Source organism: Bos mutus, unplaced genomic scaffold (genome assembly GCF_027580195.1).
Source record: "Bos mutus isolate GX-2022 unplaced genomic scaffold, NWIPB_WYAK_1.1 CTG1496, whole genome shotgun sequence".
Lineage (NCBI taxonomy): Eukaryota > Metazoa > Chordata > Mammalia > Artiodactyla > Bovidae > Bos > Bos mutus.
The window spans coordinates 1-9862 of NW_027218955.1; the positions used below are offsets into that span (position 1 = coordinate 1).

Here is a 9862-nt window from a genome sequence, read left to right on the forward strand (position 1 = left end):
GAATCATAATAAATCATCATCATAATAAATCAGTATTAAGATCACTAATATTAAATGCATAAATGACAGACATTTAAGTGTTAGCAGTAGTCCATAATGTTGCTACTGGTGTGCTTTTAGGGGAAAGAACCACATTTATTATTCCTATTAGCAAAGAGGCAGTGTTTCCAGAAGCAGTCATTGCTTTCTATAAAGATTTTCAAACATATTTCCTAAAAACAGGACCATAATTTTCAACTCTCTTCATATTTTTACTCAAGTTCTACTTCTGCTTTCCTTCTCAATCTCTCAAACATCAACAGCCCAAGAATTCGACTGTCTTTTAATAGTGACCGCTATAACGCACCGCACATTGTTTGGAAACAGAGACTCTGTTGTTCTGTTGCTAAGTTGTCTGACTCTTTGCAGAACCCCGGGGTCCTATCCTCCACTGTGTCCTGGAGTTTGCCCATATTCATGTCCATTGATTCAGTGATGTTACCTAACCATCTCGTCCTCTGCTGCCCTCTTCTCTTTCTGCCTTCAGTATTTCCCAGCATCAGGGTCTTTTCCAATGTGTCAGCTCTTCGCATCAGGTGGCCAAAGTATTGGAGCTTCAGCTTCAGCGTCAGACCTTTTAATGAATATTCAGGGTTGATTTCCTTTAGGATTGACTGGCTTGACCTGCTTCCAGTCCAAGGGACTCTCAGGTCTTCTCTAGCACCACAGTTCAAAACATCAATTCTTCCGTGCTCAGCCTTCTTCACAGTCCAACTCTCATATCCATACATGACTACTGGAAAAACCATAGCCTCAACTAGACGGACCTTTGTTGTCAAAGTAATGTCTCTGCTTTTGAATATGCTGTCTAGGTTGGTCATAACTTTTCTTCCAAGGAGTAAGCATCTTTTAATTTCATGGCTGCAATCACCATCTGCAGTGATTTTGGAGCCCCCAAAAATAAAGTCAGCCACTGTGTCCACATCTATTTGCCATGAAGTGATGGGACTGGATGCCATCATCTTAATTTCTGAATGTTGAGCTTTAAAGCCAACTTTTTCACTCTCCTTTTTCACTTTCATCAAGAGTCACATCTTTTCTTCCAAGGAGCAAGTGTCATTTAATTGCATGGTTGCAGTCATCATCCACAGCAATTTTGGAGCCCGATAAAATCTGTCACTGCTTCCACCTTTTCCCTATTTGCTGTAAAGTGATGGACCAGATGCCATGATCTTTGTTTTCTGAATATTGAGTTTTGACCATCCCTAAATCAACACAATTTCCACTTCTACATAACTGCTTTTCTTATTCAGGAAAAAAAGACATGGGTGGACCTAAGTTAGATACTTTCAGCTCCTCTCTGGGGATGGCTTTTACAGCAGTATACATGATACCCATCATCAAAGACTGGTACCTATTTGTCCGGCAGCACCAAGAGATGAAAGAATGCAAGACATCGCCCTTTATTCTCAACAAGCACCCAGCTGGATCAGAGAAAGATTATTCCAAGTGAAATAACACAAACACACAATGAAATAAACCTCTTTGGTTACTTTATGGTCCTTTGTCATATACTTTCCTCTCCTTCATAAGATCTCAAGCTTTAGAAAGGCCAGGACTTTGTTTCATTCTTCGTAATACTTGGCATGCAGTATTCTTTTTCTGCACAGTAATAGATGCTCATTATGTAATTTTTGAATGAATGGATACAGATTATGTATATTTACTTAACAGTGGAGGTTGAATGAATACATATAAAGATCTTAAAACAGTGTCTGCTACTACATACTTAAAAAAATGAATTATTACAAAATGAGCTAAGATTTAGTATAGAGATTAGAAAGCAATTTTTGTAAGTTTGCCTTAAACTGACTCTGGAAAAATAGGTGGGAACTGAAAGAACATACCTGATGAGAGTATTAATGAAGGCACAGGCAGAGGAATAAACATAATGTTTAAGTATACAGCTGACCTTTGAACAACACTTTGAATTGTGCAGGTCCACTTATATTTGGCTATTTTTCAATAGTAAATACTATAGTACCACATGACCCATGGTTGGTTGAATCCATGGGTTTGGGGTGACCACAGATATGAAGGGCTGGCTATAAGTTTTACTGGGATTTTCAATTGCTTAGAGGGTCAGTGTTCCAACCCCCATGTTGTTCAAGGGTCACTGATAATAAACCTAAGAGCACAGAAAGGTTGTATACAATCTAACATTTGCTAAACTCAATTAATTCCAAGTGACATTTATCATTTTACATAAAGAACAATGTTTATTTTAAATCTACTGTTATAGGGTGAAGGAGGTTTCATAAAAGTTTGTCCAATAAATTGTAAGTACCTCAAGACTTACTCTACTTTGTATCCTTAGGCCCTCCCTACAATATAGTAGGCACAAGAAATAATATGCCGTACTGAATCCATAATAACTACGTAACTGTATCAATACACCAATATAAAAGATTTAATACAAATGTAAAACATACACATTTAACTTTATTTCATCATTGCCATTTAAAGCTTGATTTTATAAAACATAAAAGACATTCTTAAGAGTTCTGTATCACAACAATTTGAAAAGTGGGAATATCCACAGCTTTATAGACTCAAGTTACATAAATTAAACTCAAATAATTGGACATTTTTTCAATACAGAAACTATACAAATGAAATAAATGACAAGAGAATGCAATAGGAGAAATATGTCACTACTTATGGACTATCATTAGTTACTTTCAGGATGTAAATGAAGATTCTGAATATTCATATTTCTTTTGTTCTATTTCATATTTAAATATTTCTCTACATTCTGAGTCAAGCTACTTGACCAAAAGTCTGATTTAGCAAGGCATTTAGCAAAAGTTTTTCCACCTATGGTTACTACCTCCAAAGGAAGTAACACTGCAGTACTGATGCAATCTGTGCAGTAACTTATGTCAACCCTCTGGAAAGTCAGATAGGTACCAAAAATGGAACAATTTTGCACAGATTCAGTTAAGTATCATGTTAAGTTTTCCTCATCTAAAAATTAACCAATGAAATAAAACATACCAACTACAGTTGATCTGGTAGGAAAACCACATTTGAGAGTTACAAGTACGTTATTGTCCATATCTCATCCTCAGTCATTGACAGGAATTGTGTAGGCTACCATGCTATTTACTTTGTGAATTGTAGTAGTAAATGAACGAAGACGAACTTCCTCAGAATTGGTAATGAACTGTGGTCCCGACTCTTCCCATTTTTCAGGTACAACCAGATCTTTGTCTGTATAAATGAGCAGATCAAATGAACCTAAATTGGAGATAAAATCATTAAAGTACATTATTTTTTTTCCAAAGTAGAAGAACCCTCCTTGTCTCTCTCACATTTTGAACCACCCAAAGTATTAGAAAAGATAGTTTAGCCTGGTCTGTAATGACTAGTCAATTGCTTTTCCTCCATAGAAATTTACTGTATTACAGAAAATATTGTACTCCTTTTGCTTTATCTTATGAAAACTTCAAGTTTGTTTTTTTTTAAAAGAGAAAACCATTATCTGCAGAAAGTATGGAGTCAATCACACAGGACAGCATAAAGGCAACCTGAAGGAAAGCTAACATCTGGGCTCTGTGACTGATGTAGCCTGGGGCCTAGAGCAGTGTCTCGCATATAGTAGGCATTCGGGAAATATCTGATAAGGTAGAAAAGCAAGACAGTTATGGCTAGCCTTAAAAATATACATAAAAAATTAAGATAACGAATGGGATTACATTAAGACATTCAAGAATGAATACTGTGGAATACTTTGATTCCTTTCCTTTTCAGAATTTCCAAATTTCTAGAATGCATATAACACTACTTCTGCTTTATAATGGGTTTTTCATTTTTATTATGTAATATTAATAATTAAGAAAAAATTAATAAAGGGCTTATTCTTAAAATAGTAGCTTAGTCTTTTCCCTGACAAATTTTAAGTCAATGTGAAGTTGTATAATACTTACAAGAAACTTCCAACAGTGGCAGAAATGTTACTGTAGCTGTGATCTGTCTGACCACTGAACAGATTTCATCTTGGATAGCTTTCTGAGACTTTTCTCTGGGTGCACTATTGAAGAAACCAAATCAATTTAAGTGTTAACAAATTATTTAAAACACTGGTAAGACTGATCAAATGTTTCCAAGATCAAATAATTAATACATTAAAATGGATTTTTTTTTGTAAGTTATAAGTATATCATTAGGGTCTATATACCACAAGAGCATTTTTATTATTTCATTTATCATTCCAGTCATTTTCTAGGGGTGGTCTTAAAATCAGGTTATTTGGTATCAGGTAATCAGAAAACTGGCCAAGTGCTTCAAGTTAGGAAAACTACAGCACCTTTCAAAAAATGAAAATAATATCTAAAATATTTTGTTGGTACATTTTTCGTAATGCTTAATTCCCTACTGCCTCAAATAAGAAATTACATTAAATATCAAATTATTTTTATAAGTTAAAAATTTCCTAAAATAAACAAAAAGGCTTCAGAAGCAAACTACATTTCATTATGAAAAATGATTCTGAATTTACCAGTAAGCAAGCCTAGGACAATGCTAGACATGATCATATAAGCATTTCCCATTCACGTGGTCTGGAAACTTTTTTATGAAGTGTCTTAGAAAATTTAGGGCATTCAATGAAATACAATAGAGCTGAATCTTAGGCTTGGGGAATCTAGGATAACCCCTGATGGTTAAAAGTACCTTTAAACAATTCACTAAACGGGCCACCAGGTACATACTACCATAAACACTGAAGGGTGAAATTCACCAATTTACTCTATAGGCAATTATGTTAAAAGTTCATTGTCTTATATAAGACAGTGAACTGTTCTTTGCCACAGGAGACTAAGGATCAAATGAAACATCCTAGCAATGGCACCCCACTCCAGTACTCTTGCCTGGGAAATCCCATGGATGGAGGAGCCTGGTAGGCTACAGTCCATGGGGTCACTAAGAGTCAGACACGACTGAGCGACTTCACTTTCACTTTTCACTTTCATGCATTGGAGAAGGAAATGGCAACCCACTCCAGTGTTCTTGCCTGGAGAATCCCAGGGACGCGGGAGCCTGGTGGGCTGCCGTCTATGGGGTCGCACAGAGTTGGACACGACTGAAGTGAATTAGCAGCAGCAGCCATTAAAAAGAATACATTTGAATCAGTTCTAACGAGGTGGATGAAACTGGAGCCTATTATACAGAGTGAAGTAAGCCAGAAAAACACCAATACCGTATACTAACGCATATATATGGAATTAGGAAGATGGTAACAATAACCCTGTATGCGAGACAGCAAAAGAGACACAGGTGTATAGAACAGTCTTTTGGACTCTGCGGGAGAGGGAGAGGGTGGGATGATTTGGGAGAATGGCATTGAAACATGTATAATATCATATAAGAAACAAATCACCAGTCCAGGTTCGATGCAGGATACAGGATGCTCGGGGCTGGTGCACTGGGATGACCCAGAGGGATGGTGGGAGGGGGGTTCAGGATGGGGAACATGTGTGCACCCATGGAGGATTCATGTTGATGTATGGCAAAACCAATACAATACAGTAATTACTTTACTATTGTATTGTATACAATAGTAAAGTAATTAGCCTCCAATTAAAATAAATTAATTTATATTTAAAAAAATAAACATCCTAGAAAAAAATTGTACTTTATATGAAACTTGTTCAATATAATTAGAACTCATTTGGTAAAGAAAATAAATTTTAAAACATATGAAAATGGAAGTAGTTCCTACTTACCTATCATCTTTTGCATCTTATGAACTCAATATCAAACTGCCATCTTTCAAGGACCTCTCCACTTTCAATGTTTGAGATGACTACCACCAGTTTCTGAACTGAACACTTGTATAACTATTCTGCAATACACAAAACAAGGCATCTCTTTTAGTTTACTGCATTACAAAGCAACTCTCCTCTCACAATGAACTTCCTATCCTCAGCAAATTTCTCCCACTGCTATTTTGGTTCTCCTCCAAATTGTGCAGAAAATTTGCCCCATCAATGGCCTAGCTCCCAATTTCAAATTCTCAGTATTTGTGCCAGGTATAGCACTGGGTGCTAAGACAGTGAACACGAGGTACTTCCATCCTAATCCAAAGGAAGGGTGAAGGAGATGTCATTAAGCTAATTACAACAATAAATGTGAAATTATAACTGCTGTAACTGCTATGATGGTGCAGTTTCCTATGACATAATAGTGGTTACCTATGATGGTGCAACATATACTACAATTAAAGCAGAGAATAGGAAATTCTGACTGAGCGGGGTTTGAGTTTTGTTCTAAGAGACAACAATATACATATACAAAACAGGGAAGAGGGTATAGGTTTTAAAATATGAAATGATGGATTTATGTTGGCGGTGTGAGGTTTTAGTTATGCACGTGGGATCTCCCTGCTAAAGCTATAGGTCTTGGACTCAAAACAGAGCACTGGATCAGAGGACTGAAAGGAGGCCAATACAACTGCAATTTAAGAAAGGGAGGATGAACAAGGCTGGTCTGACAAGAATAATGGGCCGGACCACACAAGGTCATGAGCGCCAAATTAAAGATGTTACACTATAAGAACTAAGGAGGTCATTACTGTATTTGAAGCAGAGTATGATGTGACTCAAGTTGTATTTGAAAACTATCCTTCTGGATGTGATGTAGAAAGTAAACTGGAAGTAAACAGGGGATCTAGGGCACTAATTCATGAATAACTCAAGCAAGAGCGAATAAAGACTTAGAGAAAGATATACTGGTAGAGATGGAGCAGTAGACAGATTCAAGAGATTTCATGGTTAAAACTGCTAAGATTTATGGGATTACTTGAGGGTAAGGAAGAGGAATGAATCAGGGATAGCTCCCAAGTTTCTGATTATATCAGTAATCAGATGGTTGATCCAGTCACCAAGAGGAAAGAGAACTGAAATGGAGATGATCCTAAATTCAGTTTTTAATACACCGAGTGTGAAGCGGTATATTATATAGCTGCATAAAGACATTAAGGGAGTCACTCAATATATGAGCCAAGAGTTAGGAGAGGCTTTGGTTACATATTGGTTCATGAGTCAGATACAAAAGTTGTTACTAGAATTATATATGTACATGTAAGAGGTCAACTAGAGAGAGATTACTGTTAAGAGGGCCTCAGACTGAGCCCTCAATCTTAGAAACTGAGAATATTTTATTCAGGAATCAGCAGGTTTTTTTTTTTAAAGAGATAGAAAATATTTTAGAAATATTGAAGGCTTTGGGTCACCTACGTAGCATAGTCTTCTTTAAAATGTAATATTCTTAGCTTGCAAGCAGTACAAAATAAGCCACTTGCTGGATCTGGCCTGTTGGCCTTGCTCACTCCTGACATATGTGAACAACTTTTATCAGCTTACCTGTGAAAAAGAGATTGAGTGGTAATTTGAAGATATGGGGAAGTTGGTGATTTTTTTCTCTCTTAAAAATGGAAATGAAACCAATGGGAAAATTTCAATTTGTATGTTATTTGCTTCCCTCCCAACTGGTTCACTGTATCGGAGATGGTAGTGCGGTTTACACTACCCTATACAGAGCTGAAAAATGACCACCAAGAAGCTAGAAAATGTGGATCGTAGGTGTGCTCGTATCCAACTCTTTACAACCCAATGGACTGTAACCTGCCCGGCTCCTCTGTCCAGGGGATTATCCTGACAAGAATACTGGAGTGAGTTGGCATTTCCTCTTCAAGGGGATCTTCCAGACTCAGGATGGAACCTGGGTCTTCTGTGTCTCCTACATTGGCAGGTGGATTCTTTACCACTGAGTCACCTCGGAAGCCCGAGGATCCTATTAACATTAAGGCCTGCAAAACTCAAAACTGTGTCCAACAATAAAATACCTTTTAGTTGATCCACCACATTATTTAGGTATTCTATGAGCTCAGGATCAGTAGTTACAAGCAAGGTGAGTCCATATTTCTGCACCCGAGTAAAGGTTTCCGATGGATATATGCCACGCTGATATAAAATACTGTTGATGCCAAATGCTGAAAACGTAAGAAATATTAAAGTCATCATCACGTTGTAACTTCAGGGGAAATAAAGCATATGTAGATGGGGCTATGGTTTCATTAATAGTGTAAAGTTATAAATGTCTAAACACGTGTTTGTGTTTTGCTGAAAGCCGAGTAGGTACAAAGTGGCATTAAAAAAAATCCTTAAAATCTTGCGTCTAAGTGATAGCTGCATTTATGTGGCAACAGAAGGAAAATGCCAAACTGTACTAATCTACCAGTGCCAAATTCCATTTCATTGTAAAACAAGTCCAAATGCCTATTTTATGATTAGAGGGTGTCAAAACAGGCAACTGACAGATAGGTACCAAGCCCGGGCAGGCCTCTCTTTCCTCCTCTTATCCTCACCAGTCTTGCCAGGTTCTGTCAGCAGGTACACCTGGCCGAGCTCAGAACAGCTCTTCCCGAAGTCTAGCCCGTCACAGTCCACCCGCGAGGCCCCTCGCCGTTGGGGGCCGGGGGTGTGGGAGGAGCTCTGCATTGGAAAGAAACGCTCCCGCAAAGGGGCCCCCCACAAGGCGGGCCCCTGCAGCGCCCGGGCCGCCTCCTCCGCCGGGAGCAACACGAGCGGAGGCGGCGCCCGCCGCCCCATTTCCTGATCCCTCCTGCCGGCACCGGAGGCCGCGGTACAAGGGCCGGGATTCGGGGCCGCTCCGGCCGAGCCGCGGGCCTGCGGGCGGCCTGCGCTCGGCTCTCCCCGCCCTCCGCCCCGCGCGAGGAGGACTTACAGAAGAACTCGGCCACGATCTCGGCGCTCCCGCGCAAGGTGATGCCTTGCTCCCGGGAGAGTTGCAGCGCCATGGCCAGGCCCACGGAGGACGGTACACGCTTCCACCGAGCAGACAGCGACGCCAGGGGCTTCCGGAGCAGTTCCCCGCCACTCGTTTCAAAAGGAACGACGCAGGACGCCGTCGCGCCCTTTGCGCAGGCGCGGAGCGCGTCTAGACCCCTCCCGTCGTGTCCTTTGCGCAGGCGCAAAGCGCCTCTAGACCCCGCCTGTCGCACCCCTTGCGCAGGCGCGAAGTGCTCTAGACCCCGCCCTGCGCGGTGGTGTCCGGCGGGTTCTCTCGTCCCCTGCGGGAGCGACGGTTCGCGCAGGCGCACTGGAGAGGCGTGGCGGCGCCGTTCCCGGGTGGTGACACCTGGCCGGGTTCCTGCTGTAGTTGTGGGCTGGCTGGCGGGCTGGCGGCCAGAGGGGAGACGGTAGGTCCAGGTTTTAGTGGCCGCTCTCTGGGTCTGCGGACAGAGCGACCTAGGAGCACAATTCCCGAGTTTGAGAGATTCTTTGAAAGTTTTATGAACTGTCCGCCACCCTGAGTGGCCCCAGTGATCCTTAGTCAGCGGTCGGAACTTGCTAGGTGCTCTAGGAGTTTGCTTCCCAGTGGCTCAGACGGTGAGGACTCTGCAATGCCGGAGACCTGCAATGCACGATCCCTAGGTTGGGAGGATTCCTGGGAGAAGGGAATGGCAAAGCACTTCAGGATTCTTCCCGGGGAATTTCATGGGCAGAGGAGCCTGGCAAAGAGTCGGACGCGACTGAGTGCCTAACACTTTCAGTTTCTTTCAAAGCAGCTGCGTGCCGCAGACAAGGTTTTAGAGATATTACTGTGCCGGCGTGGTGTTTTCCTGAGAAATTGGGCTAGGGATGAAAGGGACGAACGGAATCCCTTTTCTTTCCCTCGTCCTGGCTCAGCTCGCGTCTACCCCGACCCCGCTGCTAGGCGGAGCCTGGGGCAGCAAAAATCTGCGTCTGATAGTCCAGGCTCTACTCTGTGTACCCCACCACCCCTAGACAGATGGTCA

At 41.0% G+C, this 9862-nt stretch overlaps 1 pseudogene; it reads right to left on the reverse strand.

Moving 5' to 3' along the window:
• Positions 1-6: 6 nt before the first annotated feature.
• On the reverse strand, positions 7-9008 carry LOC138986787 (mitotic spindle assembly checkpoint protein MAD2A-like; annotated as a pseudogene).
• Between the last annotated feature and the right edge of the window lie 854 nt (positions 9009-9862).